Here is a 15,396-nt window from a genome sequence, read left to right as displayed (position 1 = left end):
CCTCACATCTATTGGGCTGGGCCAGCTGGGCTTGTTCTGCTTCTTTCTGTGATGTCCATTGGCCTGTTTTTGAGCCCTGGAAACTGTTGGCTTCCCTGGTTCTTACAGGACCATTTTCTGTGGGGAACAACCACAACTCAGTCTGTTTCACACAAAGACTCATGGGATAGAGCTTCTCAGAGCTTCCCTCTTTTTTAAAAAAATATTTATTTATTTTTAGAGAGAGGGGAAGGGAGGGAGAAAGAGAGGAAGAGAAACGTCGATGTGCGAGAGAGATGTCGATGTGCAGTGGATATGTCAATCAGTTGCTCCTTACACATCCCCAACTGGGGACCTGGCCCTCAACCCAAGCATTATGCCCTGACTGGGAATGGAACCAGCGACCTTTCAGTTCACAGGCCGGCACTCAGTCCATTGAGCCACACCAGCCAGGGCCGGTGCTTCTTTCTCACCAGCCTTCCTGGTGGTCCCTGGAATGTCTGAAACATTTCTTATCGCTTCAAATCAGTAAAGAGGGGCACCATGTCACCTGTAGTTCACAACCAGAGAAAGCCACGCTGGTTTCCTTCTCTCTTTGCCTGTTAGTCTTTTCTTTCGGATGCCCTGCTCACTGGGTTTGCGGGGTGTGTTCAGTTGTTCCCTTTACTCCACTGTGGCCCATCAGTGGCAGCTGTGTGGTCTATGCTGCGCTCAGCCTGGCGATGCTCGCCTGTGTTCTCTTACACTCTCTTGCCAAGCCCTGGAAACGAGGGTTCCTTAGCTTCTATCTTCTACAGAGCCTTTGAAAGGGCATGCCCTACTTTTAATCTCGCTAGCAGTTGCCTTAACATTTTTCAGAAACATTCCTGAGCCTTAAAATCAGGAGGGACGTGATTCTTTCTGATTTCCGACTATAGACAGAGAATTTGGCAGTTTCCCTTCTTTTTCACTCTCTTCTACGTCCTACCCTTCATACATAAGATTTCATTTTTTTAATTAAAATATTATAAAATACTAAATTCTTTTACATTGGAAACCTTGTCTTACAGATAATGCTGAGTATCTGTTTGCTTTAAGTTTTTCCTTGGGGGACAAACACAAACTTGTAGAACTGTTGGGGGATGGGGCAGAGAACTTGCTCCTGACCCACCTGAGAACAAGTTGTTCCATCCACAGAGACTACCTCTCCGTGTCCCCTCTAGCCCAGACGGTCCTCAGTCTCCCCTGCCCCATGACCCAGCACTGCGGCTCTCCGATGTGCCCCTGGCCAGCCTGAAGTCCTGCCTCCCTGGCAGGAGGCTCTGCACTCCCCTTTTGGAGGTGGGGCCCATCTGTCCCATTGCTGACTCAGGTGGGCCCAGCCAGTCCTATCATGAAGCCACTTTTTTCCACAGTATAATTAGGAAGTATTTTGTGGTGAGGTCTAATGAAATAACGTGGCTGTCCCGTTTCTCATCAAACGTTCAGTTTACTCATATATTTTTTTCTATGAGTGTTCACTCCCTTGTGCGCTCTCTTCAGCCCAGCATTTTTACACCTCTCTGTGGCTGTCATTAAGGTGATGCCCTCATTCACTGTGATGTTTTGTGCTCCATCACCCTGGAATCCTGGCCAGTTATTGTTGTCACATGCCCCTAGTCGGCTCAGACTCCTGGTGACACTCTGAATGAGTGATGTCCTCAGCAGCCCTGCTCAGTTCCCCTGTACTCATGCCCATGGCTTCTTCTGTGGAGTCAGCCCACTCATAGTTGGTTTTCCTCTTTCACTGCTGCCTTCAATTTTTCCCAGTATTATTGTCTTTTCCAAAGAACCCTGTCTGAAGTAGGGCAGCTTTAGTTGTACCATTTCTGCCCCCAGTAAGTTTCAGGCTTCGTTTGCTCTAGGACCCACTCATTCATCTTTCTGCTGGTCAAGGGTATCTGTAAAGCTCCCCTCCACCACCGTAGTTCAAATGAATAAGTCTTTTCCTATCAGCCTTCTTCACTGTCTAACTTTCATATCCACACATAGGAATTGAGCAGTACTAGCTCTTAAGTAACACTGATGGACATCGCCTCTGTGCAGGGATGACGTGCTGGTCATTGAATGGAACTGGAGTCCTTAAGGCAGGTACCTCCCAGTTCTTTCTGTTACTGTCAGGGGCCTACTCACATGTGCTTCAGATTCCCTCTTTGACAGCTTTCATCACAGCTCAGTGGCTGTCTGTGGTTTGGGTAACAGTGTAGGGGGTCTCGGGAGCACTGGAAGCAGCTGGATACAGAGGGACAGCTCCACCTAGGGCAGCAGGCCTAGGGCCAGGGCCCAGTGTGACTGATCATGTCCACTTGCGTGGGTGGCGAGCAAGTCCCCAAAGGCTGTGGCAGCACCAGCCAGAGGGGCAGACGGGTATGGAGAAGCCTGGAGAGCACGCTGTTTGGAGCAGGCATGGTTGATAAGGTTCTTGACGTGGGCGGTTGTGAGTAGCTACAGATACTGGAAAACGCCATGTTGGGGCGATTATATGTCTGGATTCCACACAATCTAGATTGATGCTTTCTCTAAATTTATTTGCCCATTTAATGGCTCCTTTTAGTGAAACATTGAAATTATTAATTGTGTGCAGTTTCTTGTCCATCTAGGACTTGATTTTGAATTCTCTCCTTAGCTGGCTTTAAAAAGTATAAATATGTATGAAATATTCCAAAGGACTTTACTGGGGATTCCATGGAATGGCAGTTTTGTTAGGTGGGACACATAAAGTGAGGGGCCCCTAGTGGTGGGGCAGCCCGGGTGTGGAGCTCTGGGTGGCAGAACTGTCAGGCTGTTTTGTGCAAGGTTTGTGATGTCAAGAGTTGAACAAATCCCCACCATGCCTGACAGAGTGCAGTGGATCATTAGCACATTCTGAAACACCTTTTATGGCATTTTGATTGACTGTTAGCACCAGCTGGGTAAGAAATTATCAGGTGCACTAAAAGGTATAATTACTTGATTTAGTCTGTATGTTGAATATTATTAATCTTCCTTCAGTGGAAAGCAGAAAGTAGAGTTGACTTGACAAAAAAGTGTGCCAGGAGCAAAATGTTCATTCCTCTGTGAGGAGAGAAACCACAATAGACCTGGTGATATTAAAATGACTGTGGATGAAGCTCCTTCTTCTTCTGCTACTGGGTCAAAACTGGTGCCACAGAATCAGCTTAGAGCATAACTGTTCTGAACATTCAGAATTGCTGTGGTTTTTATCATCTGGCAGTGGTTCAAAAGATGGATGGGCTCTTGCAGAGCTCAGTCTCAGAGGGAACCCAGAAGCTGTGCGGTTAAAGGTGCCAAGCAGAATGAAAGGAAACCACATGGCCTCTGTGCCTACGGAAAGCCTGCTTGCTCTTCCAGGGAGCCTGAGATGGAGTTCACACAGCTCTTCTCCTTAAGGCTTCTATGTACTCAGCCCTTATGACCCACTGCAACGGTGTGGGGTGGGGTGAGCGGGACGGGTAGGAGAGTATTGGTGGAAAGGTAGCCCAGGCCACCCCGCTCTCCATAAATAGCTGGGCACTGGACACACTGCATGATGCAGCTGTTTTCATGTTCGACAACAGACAGTGTGAGATAGGGGGCCAGAGATCAGCACATGAGGTGGGCCTCTCGAATACCTGGCTCTCTGTGGGGAAGCAGGGGCAGGCAGAGGGGGAAGGCTGGAGGCAGGTGGGTGGGGGGCACATAGGGAGGTGGGGGGGCAGGGGAACTGGCAGACCAGGGAGACCTCCCCGACTGTTGCAAGTAGAGGATGATGGAAGGCAGTGGGGCTTTTCTCACCTTGTAATCCTGCTGGAATTCCAGAGCCGGGTACAGAGAAGAGGAATCTGTGCACAGAAGGAGCTCCAAAGACACATCACTTCCATTGCGGTCTCATAAAAATGCATTGTGCTAATCAAATCTTGAGAAAACATCAGACAAAACCCAACACAGGAATATTCTTCAAAATTACTGACCAGAATTTTTTTTGCATATTTTTTTTATTGATTACACTATTATAATTGTCTCAATTTTTCCCCCTTTGCCCCCCTCAGCCCAGTACCCCCAACTCCTCCAGGCAATCCCCACGCCATTGTTCATGTCCATGGGTCATGCATATGAGTTCTTTGGCTACTCCATTCCCTATACGGTACTTTATATCCCCATGGCTATTCTGTAACTACCTATTTGTACTTATTAATCCCTTCACCTCTTTACCCATTCCTCCGCAGCCCCCTCCTATCTGGCAATCATCGAAACACTCTCTGTATCTGTGATTCTGTCTCTGTTCTTCTTATATGCTGTTTGTTTTTTAGATTCAGTTGTTGATAGATATATATTTATTGCCATTTTATTTTTCATAGTTTTGATCTTCTTTTCTTAAATAAGTCCCATTAACATTTCATATAATAATGGTTTGGTGATGATGAACTCCTTTAGTTTTTTTCTTGCCTGGGAAGCTCTTTATATGCCCTTCAATTCTAAATGATATCATTGACGGGTACAGCAACCTTGGCTGTAGGTCCCTGCTTTTCATGCCTTTGAATATTTCTTGCCAGACCCTTCTAGCCTGCAAAGTTTCTTTGAGAAATCAGCTGACAGTCTAATTGGAGCTCCCCTGTAGGTAACTAACTGCTTTACTCTTGCTGCTTTTAAGATTCTCTCTTTATCTTTTAACTTTGGGATTTTAATTGTGATGCGTCTTGGAGTGGGCCTCTTTGCATGCATCTTGTTTGGGACTCTCATGCCTCCTGGACTTACATGTCTACTTCCTGCACCAAATTTGGGAAGTTTTCTTTCATTATTTTTTCTAATAGATTTTTCAATTTCATGCTCTATCTCTTCACCTTCTGTCACCCCTATGAAGCAAAGGTTGGAACACTTGAACTTGTACCAGAAGCTGCTTACACCATCCTTGTTTTTTAGGATGTTTTTTCTTCTTGTTATTCTGATGAGTTGTCTTTTGCTTCCTCGTGTTCTGTATCATTGATTTGATTCTTGGCTTCATCCACTCTACTGTTGCTTCCCTATAAATTGTTCTTTATTTCCGTTAGCGTATCCTTCGTGTCTGACTGGATCTTTTTTCTGCCGTTGATGTCCTCACTAAGTTTCTTGAGCATCCTTATAACCAGTGTTTTGAACTCTGCATATGATAGATTGCTTGTCTCCATGTTGTTTTGTTCTTTTTCTGGAATTTTCATCTGTTCTTTCATTTGGGCCATGTTTCTCTGTCTCCTCATTTTGACAGCCTCCTTGTGTTTGTTTCTATGTATTAGGTACAGCTGCTATGACTCTATGTCTTGGTAGTGTGGCCTAATGTATTAGATGTCCTGTAGGGCCAGTGGCACAGCCTCCCCTATCAACCAAGCTAGGTACTCGAGGTGTGCCCTTCATGTGGTCTGAGTACACACTCTTCATGTAGTTGAGCCTTGATTGCTGTTGGCAGGTCAATAAGAGGGATTTATCCAGACCAGTCAGTTGCAAGGATTGGTTTTGACCATTGACCACCAACCTCTACCCTCCATGGCGGATCAGCTCTACAAGGGCAGGGTAGTGGTGCACCAAGGTCGTCTGTAGCTGTCCCCTGGGTATGCAGGCTCTGAGGTTTCCTGGGTGGTGCAGGCCAAGGTCAGCCCCCACCTGGGTTCTGCCCATGGCCAGCCTGCCTGAGCTATAAAACAACCTGAGATGACTGCTATTTGTGCTGGGCTTAGAGATTCCAAGGCAAAGCTTAGCTGTGAGTCTAGGCTGGCCGTTGCTAGTGCCAGGCTTGGGGCCATTTAGCAAGAGGTACAAGGCTTGGGGCTCCCTGAGACAGGCTGTGCTTGTTTGATAGGATTTAAGAAGTTGTGAAGCATCAGCCAAGATCAGCCATTCATATATGGAAAAGTCACAGTTAACAGCTAGGGTGGGCCCATAAGTTGGGCTGCACAGAGCCTCAGGGGATCTCCAGGGCAGGGCAAACAGTGTTAGCCAGGTTGATGGAGTCTCAGATATGGCACCCGCCTGCCAGCTCTGTGGCCCTGTGGTCTTTTGGGGAAGGGCTCAGAAAAGGGAGAATGCCCTCTGCCTGCCTTTCTGTCTGGGAGAAAGCTGTCCCCCCAGCTCCTGCCTTGATGCCAGGCACTTCTGGTCCTCCCCATATGCCACTGGGGCCTTTCAAGCTGCTACCTTGGTGCTGGAGCTCAGAGGGAGTGAGTCTGGGTAAGTGTGCATGTGGGTTCTTTAAGCAGAACTGTTTGGGACTCCAGAATTTTCTTCCACCACCTTAATCCCACGGATTTTTGCAGACAGAAGTTATAGGAACTTATCCTCCTGGCCGTGGAACCCTTGGCTGGGGAGCCTGGTGTGAGGCTGGGTCTCCTTTCTCCAGAGATATCCCTCCCAAATTTTTATCCATGACATGTGGATGTGGGATCAGCTTGTTCCACATCTCTGCCTCTCCTACCAGTCTGGATGGATGTGGTTTCTTAAATCCGTAGTTGTCAGACTTCCATTCAACTTGACTTCTGACATTTCTGAGTGATGGTTGTTCTATATTTTAGTTGTAATTTTGATGTGGTTGTGCAAGGAGGCAAGGCATGTTTTCCTGTGCTGCCGCCTTCACCAGAAGTCTCACTGACCAAGAGGTTTCAACTATCAAAGTCATGAGATACAGTTAAAGACTGAGGAATTGTCAGACTCAGGGAACATGACAATTAATGAGGCACCCTGGATTGCCCCTGTTACAAAAAGGATATTAATGGGAAAACTGGTAAAATCCAAGTAAGGTTAGTAGTGTAATATTATTGAATTAATAGCAACAGGTATACAGGAACTCCAGACTATTTGTCCAGGGTTTCTAAAGTTTAAGAACTTCCAAAATAAAAAGTTAAAGATAAATAATAGGACAACTTTATGCATATAGAGCAGGTAATTCAAGGAAATGGTTAAGTTCCTTAAAAGACATAGATTACCAGCACTAACAGGGGAAGGGACAGGACTGTGAGTAATTCCACAAATTAAATCATTAACACAGACAAACCAAAAACACCTGAGAAAACTCCAGGCCCAAAAGCCTTTCATGATGAGTTCTATAAAATATTTAAGGAATAGTTAAAAAAAAAAACCTCTATGAATCCTATACATACTCATTCAGAAGGTAGAGGAGAGGTAACCCTTCCTAACTCACTTTTCTGAGGCTGGCAAAGACAAGGACATGTCAAGAAAAGGAAATTACAGAGCAAACTCTTCAAGAGCACAGACGTAAAATTCTTAAGGAATTACTAGCAAATTAATCCAGCAGCATGTGAAAAGCATAATACATCAAGACCACATGGGATTTTCCCCAGAACACAAGATTGACTGGACATGAATGAATTGATGTAATTCACCAAATACAAGATCAAGGGAGAAAAAGACACAATGACATGTTCATCTCAATGTAAGAAAAGGATTAGACAAAATTAAATAATTTTTTTAAATCTCAGCAAAGTAGGAATGGAATGAAACATCTTCAACCTGATAAAAGATAAGTATATAAACTGCCTATAGCTAATACTGTACTTAATGGTGAAAGACTGAATGTTTTCCCCATAAGACTGGGAACAAGACAGGGGTGTACACTCTCATCACGTCTATTGGACAGTGTATTGAAGATCTTAGCTTGTGCAACAAAGCAAGAAAAAAAATAGTAAAAGCCCTGAAGATTGAAATGGAAGAAATAAAATAATCTATATCCACAGATGAAAAGGTAATATATGTGGAAGATCATAAGGGTCCTTAGAACCAGTGAATGAATTTAACCAAAGTGCAACATTCATTGCCAGTATACAAAATAATATTTCTATATGCTAACAAAATTTTGGAAAATGAAATCATAAAATATAGCCTTAATAATAATATCCCAAACCATAAACTACTTAGGAAATTTTAAGAATTTATTTATTTTTAGAGAGGAGAAGGGAGGCAGAAAGAAGAGAGAAACATCAATGTACGAGAGAAACATCGATTGGTTGCCTCTTGCACTCCTCGAACCGGGGGCCTGGCCTGCAACCCAGGAACCAGCAACCTTTTGGTTTGTGGGACTATGCCCAACCCACTGAGTCACACAAATCAGGGCTACATAGGAAATTTTAAGAGAAATATAACATGTGTACCCCAAAGGCTACCAAACATTGCTGAGAGAAATTAAAGAGACTTAGATGGATAGACCATGTTTGTGAATCAGTCTCAATATTGCTCAACTGTCAGTTGTCCACAAATTGATCTATAGATTTTGAGCAACCCCAAACATAATCCTAGAAGGATTTTCTTCTTACAAATTGATAAACGGCCATGGACCTAGAATAGCCAGAATAATACTGAATAAGAGTCAAATTGTAGGAGTCTTGTTCACTACTTGTTCAAGACTGTCTAGAAGACATAGTCATCAAGACAGTGTGGTGTAGGCACAAGATGGTAGCTCATCAGTGAAGTAGTTAGATAGTCTAGAAATGGTCCTACATTGAAATCATAGTCAAATTATTTTTGGACACAAAGTCAATTTAACTGAGAAAAGAAAGTCTTTTCAACAAATTGTGCTGGGATGCCTAGATATCTACATAGGGGTGAACAAACCCCAACCCTTCCATCACACCAGACACAAAATCAATTTGAGATAGACTGGAAGTACAAAACTGTCTCATATAACACTTCTTGAAGATAACATAAAGGAATATTTTGATAGTCTTGGGATAGGCAAGATTTCTTACAACACAGTGTAAGAACATTAACCATAAAAGAAAACAATGGATAAATTGGACTTCATCAAAATTAAAATTGGTTCTTCAAAAGACACCATTGATGATGGCAAGTCACAAATTGGGAGGAAATATTCACAATACCATTATATCAGACTAAAAACCTCTACCTGGAATGCATGAAGAACCCAAAAACCTCAGTAATAAAGACAATTCAACACTTTACAAGGGAAGATGTACAAATGGCTGTTATAAGTGCTTGAAAAACTACTCAGCTTCATTGGCTGTTAGGGAGATGCTAGTAAGTCTACAATGAGATACCATTGCGTGCCCACAAGAATTAGCTAATATTAAAGGCTGACAAAAGCAAGTATTGTAATGTGCCTTAGTTTGCTGAGGCTGCTGTAACAAAATACCACAGACTGGGAGGCTTAAACATTCATATTCTCGTAGTTCTGGAGGCTCGAAGTCTAAGATGAATGTTCCAGCTAATTCTGTTCCTCGTGAGGACTCTTCCTGAACTGCAGATGGTGGCCCTCTTGCTGTGCCCTCAGCTGGTGGAGAGAGAAGCTCTGGTGTCTCTTCTAATAAGTATACAAATCCTGTTGGATCATGTCCCCACCCTTATGACTTCATCTAACTTTAATTAGTCCACATACAGCCATCCTGGTGGGGTGGGGTCAAGGCTCCAACATGAATTTTGGGAGGTCATCGATATTAAGTCCATAACAACAAGGATATGAACAAGAGGAACTTGCTGCATTGCCCTCCTGTGGGTATATAAAATGGTACCAACATTTTGGGGAAACAGTTTGGCAGTTAACTTACAAAATTAACCTTACTCTCACTCTACCACCCAGTATTTCTACTCCTCAATATTTACCCGAGAAATGAAAACATGTGCTCAAAAGATCTTTTATACACACTCACAGCAGCATTACCCACATGCATCAAACCCTGGAAACCAACCACAGTCCATCAATAAGAGGACAAGTGGACACCCCATGCCACACACCCCCAAGTGGAAACCACTTAGTAATGAAGAGGAATAAATACTCCTTGCTGTGTGACGGACCTGCATGACCTCACAGGTATCTTGCTGAATGAGGGAAGACAGGCACGGATTGTGCACCACAGGAGCCCTTGTGTAGGAGGTCCTAGAACCACGAGAGCCAGGGAAGCAGTTGCCTCTGGGATTCCGGGTGGGGATTGACTGGGGTCGGGGGCATGTAAGAACTGGCAGGGTGAAGAAGAAGTCCTGTGTGCTGATAGGGTGAGAGTCCCACAGGCATGCACATCCACAAAGCTCCTCAGGCACACGCTTCAGGGCAGGACAAATTAATTTTGAAATCTAACGAGGTCAGCAGCAAGGTGCTTCAGGGGAGGTTACACATAGGGCCGAGACATCTCTTTGTAGGCAGAACTGGGAAGCAACAGACTCCACCCAACAGGCCCCATCCAGAGCCAGGTTTTCCTCCATGTCCTTCCCTTGAATGCCAGATAAAACTCATGTGCCTTCAAGGCCTGGAAAGACCATCTGCCTGGCCAGAGGCTGCAGCTTGAAACAGGCCCACGGGAAGTGACTCCCTGTGCCAACTGTGGACCTAGACTGTGTGAGGCGGGATGTCCTGTTTCTTGCTCTTCTAGCTTTTGGTGGCTACTAATGTATAGGTGACATGACAGCTCCAAACTCTCACCACATGGTGCTGGTGGAGGCAAGGTGGTCACCCCACTGTTGACATGATTGGATTAGTGCTGGAGTCCAAGCAGCATCAGGAGTGTCTCCCTCGGCTCCCTCTGTGCAGCTCCAGGCCAGCCTCAGTTGGGGCTTCATGGATTGGCATCCTGAAGCCAGGCTGTAAGCAGCGTGGAGTCACCACATTCCTCACACGGGAAGGTGGAGCAGCTCCTGTGTCCCTGTCCTCCTACTTCAAGCTGCTGGGATGGCGGTGCAGAGTGGCTTTGTGGGCCCAGGTGACCCCATTCAGCTTCCTTCCTCAGAACAAAGACACAGGTCTGCTCAGGACACATACCTGTGCCTTTCCGTTGGAATGGGGCAAACACACACTAGATGTTTTCTGGAGAGAGATCTGGAACGTTTCTCTGATTTTAGGCTCAATTTTCTGCTCTAAATGCATACATAGATTTCAGTCATATTAGAGTGAAGAATCTCTTTCACTTGCAGACATGGGAAATGGTGTGGGTGCCTGAATCTCTGTATTGAAAACAATAGGTTGCCTTCGTCCTTTTTAAAAAAAGTTTTCACTTTTTTCTTAATCTCAATTTTTGTAAAGACAGAATATATTGGTGTGTGTGACTAAGTTCATACCAGCCAAAGTTTTTGCCCCAAGCATGTCAAAAACCTGTTGCCAAAGCTCAGAGCCCTTTGCTTCTGACCCCCTGCGCTCCTCGTGCAGGAGCAGACAATGGATTTTCCACGCGGTGCTTTTTGGAGCTGAAGCTGTCCTTGATTATGTCATGCTGTGGTAGGCTGATGAACTGTGTGCTCTGAGGGTTTAGAGCTCTCAATTGCTAAAATTCTGGGAATTGAGCCAGTGCCCTTATTGCTGGGAATTCTCAGACCTGGACAGTACCAAAGGGAGGCCACGAGGTTTCAGTTTGCCCCGCCCCAAGAATTGAGAAACCAAAGCCCAGTTCTTCTGCACCTCCCTCTTTCCAGTTCTCCACCCCCTCTGCCTGGCTTCCCTGGCGGGCGGGGGGGGGGCGGGCGCGGATGGGGGGGTGGGTATGTGGCTGTCAGGTTTGGCAGCAGCAGATATGCAGAGCTCTTTGCTGCCATCTCCCTCTTCCTGTAGGAACCTGCTCCGGCATAAGCATTACCTTGCAGAGAACGTGCAAACTGAACAATGGCCGGTAAAAAAATAGGATGCCCAAATGCTCTTCAGAGTTGGTAGAATAAGGAGAGTAGATGTCAGGAACCTGATTGCTCATGAATTCCACCTGTGGAAATACAGCCCTTCAGCACAGCTACTTCTGCTTGCATTTAGTGTGTTAGCATGGCTTTCATTTTCCTGCATATTCTCTCTGTAGTTCTTCCAACATCTTGTACTGCAGTCTTCGTGATATTAAATTATTTTTATTATTGCTTCATATTTTAAGAATTAAGGATCTAGTGTCCTCAATTCTTATTCATCAAAATCACAGCTAAAATGAGCAGTTTTCATTCAAGTTGCATATTTGCTATGCAAGAGCAGGTCATTTTTATATGAAGTAAGTGGAGGGATACAACTGTCAACATAAGAAATGTTTAAACCTGTAGAGAATTTCTGTAAGAGTTTATTTGAGCCAAGCTGATGGCATATGCCAGGGAGCAGGATCTCAAATGCTCCAGAGAATGACAGTTTCACAGCCTCTTTTATGCATTTGAAATTCAGGGAGCTTACATGAGGGTGGGAGAAAGCAAGACAGGATTAGATTACAGGGTAGTGAACAAGATTATGTGCTCTTTTGAGGGTGGCTATATTTACTTTAAAGGTTTGTTAACCTAGATGCACAGAAACAATGGATAGGGCTTGTTTAAGGCAAAGATAAACCTTTTACTGAAAAAAGTTATATGCCTGGGACTTGACCACCCATTATGACCTGCCCAGTTAAGGATTTATGATCAGATCATCCTGTGAGGTTACTTTCTGTAGAACCTGGGTGTCTTTTTTTTTTGTTTGGGGTTCCCCCCCAACACACACACACAACATAAAAGAAGGAACAAAGGATCAAGACCTGGGGAAATCGTGCAGGAGCAAGAACCTCTGACGCCTCTCAGAAGATGACATGAGGATTAGCGTTTCTGTCCGTACATTTCACTGACCCCCAAGTAACCTACAGGCTGCAGAAAGCAGTGACAAGATGCCGGCACATTTTCCATGCAGGCGGCTTCAAGTCCCTGGTCATTAATCGGCAGAGGCTTGACTGCTAAACACCTGTGCCACTCACGGCCTTGTGCTCACACCTGGCTGCAGCACCCACAGTGGGGCCTTCTGAAGCTCCTTGGGTGCAGATTGTCCTACTGTCTTGTTAACACAAGAAAAATAAAGCCATATCTGTAATGCAGAAAATACCGGCCCAGAGGAACTATGCTTTTCAGGTCGGAATTCAACAGAGCTGGGAGCTACAGCCAAGCCGTGATTGAAGGGCACCGTGAGAAAACACTTCCCTTGAGTAACTGGTAATTGCGTCCAAGATCCTGCCTAAAGAGTCACCTGGGATATTATGAAAGCTTTGGGCCAATAAATTCAACAATTTAGATGAAATGGACAAATGCAGCTTACCAAAACTGAGACAAAAGGAAACAGGAAATCTAAGTGGCTCCATACCTGTTAAATAAATTGAATTTGTAATCAAAAACCATTCCAGAAAGAAAAGCACAGGGCCAGATGGCTTCACCGGTGAAATCTATCAAATGTTTAAGGAGGAAATAATAGCAATCCTACACAAACTCTTTTGGAAAATAACACAGGAGGGAACACTTTCCAAATTGTTTTATGTGACCAGTATAACAGTGATACCAAAACCTGATGAGGACATCAGAAAAAGAAAAATAGGGACTAATAGCCCTCATGAGCAAAGGCACAGAAACCCTCTGCAAAATACGGGCAAATCAAATCTGGCAATAAAAAAAGGTGTGGTTTATCTCAGGAATGCGAGGTGATTTTAACATTTGAAAATCAATTAATGCAATTCACTATAGTAACAGAATGTAGATGAAGAATTATTTTATCATCACAAATGCAAAAAAAAAAAAAGCACATGATACGATTCAGCGCCCGCTCATGACAGTCTTAGAACTTTCTCAACGTGACAAAGGCATCTGTGCAACCTCAGCTCACACCAGGCCTTCACGGTGAGAGGATAAAGTTTTGACATATGGTTAGAAACCAGGCCCGGATGTCTGTTCCTCATTCTGCTCTTCAACACTGTGCTGGAAGTTTTCGTGCAATACGACAAGAAAAAGAAATGAAACTGTTATTCATAGATGTGATTGTGTTTGTGAAATCCAGGGGAATATAAAAAGCAAAGGAGTACATGAATTTCACAAGGTTAATGGAAAAATAACTGTACTTCATATACTATTAAGAAATCATTAGAAAATAAAACTGAGAATACAATTTGTAGTTGCATCAAAAGTCCCCAAATACTTCATAATAAATCTGATTCAGGAGCTCTAGGACATGTACATTAAAAAGGCAAAACATTGCTAATAGGAATTTACAAGACCTACATAAATGGAGAGATGTACCATGTTTGGGGATCAGAAGACTCATTATTGTTACGATGCCTGTTCTACCCAAATTTATATATAAACTCAAGGCAATTCCTATCAAACTCGCAGGGGGCTTTTTTAGAGAAATTGACATGCCAATTCTAAAATTTAGACAGAAATACAGAGAATCTTGAAAAAGAACAAAGTTGGAGGACTTATACTTCCTGATTTTACTCCTTAATTTAAAACTGAAGTATGGTATTGATCTAAGCTGGAAAAACAGATCAGCAGAAGAGAACAGAGTCCAGAAACAGACCCAGCCCCTACTGTCGACTGGTATTAAACTAAGGTATCAAATCAGTGAATAAAGGAAAGCCATTTTTTATAAATAGTGCTGAAATCATTGGATAGCTAGACAGAAAAATAAAATGAGTTTTGACTGCAATTTCATCTCTACCAAACACTAATTTGAGATACATCATGGGCTTAAAAGTAAAAGCAAAACCATGAAGTTCTTAAAAGAAAACATAAAGAATATCTCTTGGAAACACATTCATACAGATACACTCAACTGATTTTCAACCAAGGCACTAAGTAAAAACAGTAAGGCAAGGAAAAGTTGTTTTTTTTTTAACAAGCATAAAAGCCAGAATCATAATTTTTTTCAAAGATAACATAGTTACTTTGAGGTAGACACAAGTTTCTTGGACAGGACACAAAAAAGAGCACTAACCACTTAAGAAAAAAAAATTTGATAAATTGCCCTTCATTGATATTAAAATTTCCTATCATCAAAAGACACAATTAAGAAAATGAATAGGCAAGTCAGAGACTGGGGAAAATATTAACAGTACATAGGTCCAACCAAAAATTAACATCCTGAACATACAAATCACAAATAATAACATAGGACCTGAACGAACTTTGCAAGATACAAGAATGGAGACATGTGCATGAAAAGCTCTGAGACAGCTTTTAACCCACAAGAAGGGTCAGATTTAAAACCCTGTCAGCACCCCATGCTGGTGAGCGTGCAGGGGACTGGAGTTCCTAGTGGGGTTCATCACTAATGGGGTGTAAGACCGTTCAATCACATTAAAGAACAGTTGGAAGTCTCCTACAAGGTGACACTTGTGCCTGCTCTGTGAGCCAGCCTCCCACTCCTGGGAATTTGCCTACAAGAAATGAAAACCTATGTCTACACAGGCCCCACACATCCACAGCAGCCTTATTCATAACAGCCAGACCCAGAAAACAACCAAATGTCCATTAGCAGAATGGATAAATTGTGCTGTATTCACACTACAGACCACTGTAGAAGGGAACCAACTCCTGATGTAGCAACACAGATGAACCATAAAGTCTGCTCAGCATGACCCACCTTAACCCAGGGCAAGAGCACCTTGCCCCGAGTCGGTCTGTGTGGGATCCCAGAGCAGGCAGAGCTGGGCCTGGCTGCACAGCTTTCTGGCAAATAGGGTGTGGAAT

The 15,396-nt window shown here is 43.8% G+C and overlaps 1 protein-coding gene across 1 annotated transcript in view; it reads left to right on the top strand.

Moving 5' to 3' along the window:
- The window catches only part of LMF1 (lipase maturation factor 1), an 88,212-nt gene that overhangs the window by 34,833 nt on the left and 37,983 nt on the right, over positions 1-15,396 (top strand). The window lies entirely within an intron of this gene.

This window comes from Pteronotus mesoamericanus, unplaced genomic scaffold (genome assembly GCF_021234165.1).
Source record: "Pteronotus mesoamericanus isolate MK-2021 breed Mesoamerican mustached bat unplaced genomic scaffold, CSHL_Meso_final scaffold_167, whole genome shotgun sequence".
In the NCBI taxonomy this organism is placed as follows: Eukaryota; Metazoa; Chordata; class Mammalia; order Chiroptera; family Mormoopidae; genus Pteronotus; species Pteronotus mesoamericanus.
The sequence above is the reverse complement of the archived record's forward strand: the minus strand, read 5'-3'. Positions and strand labels throughout refer to the sequence as shown.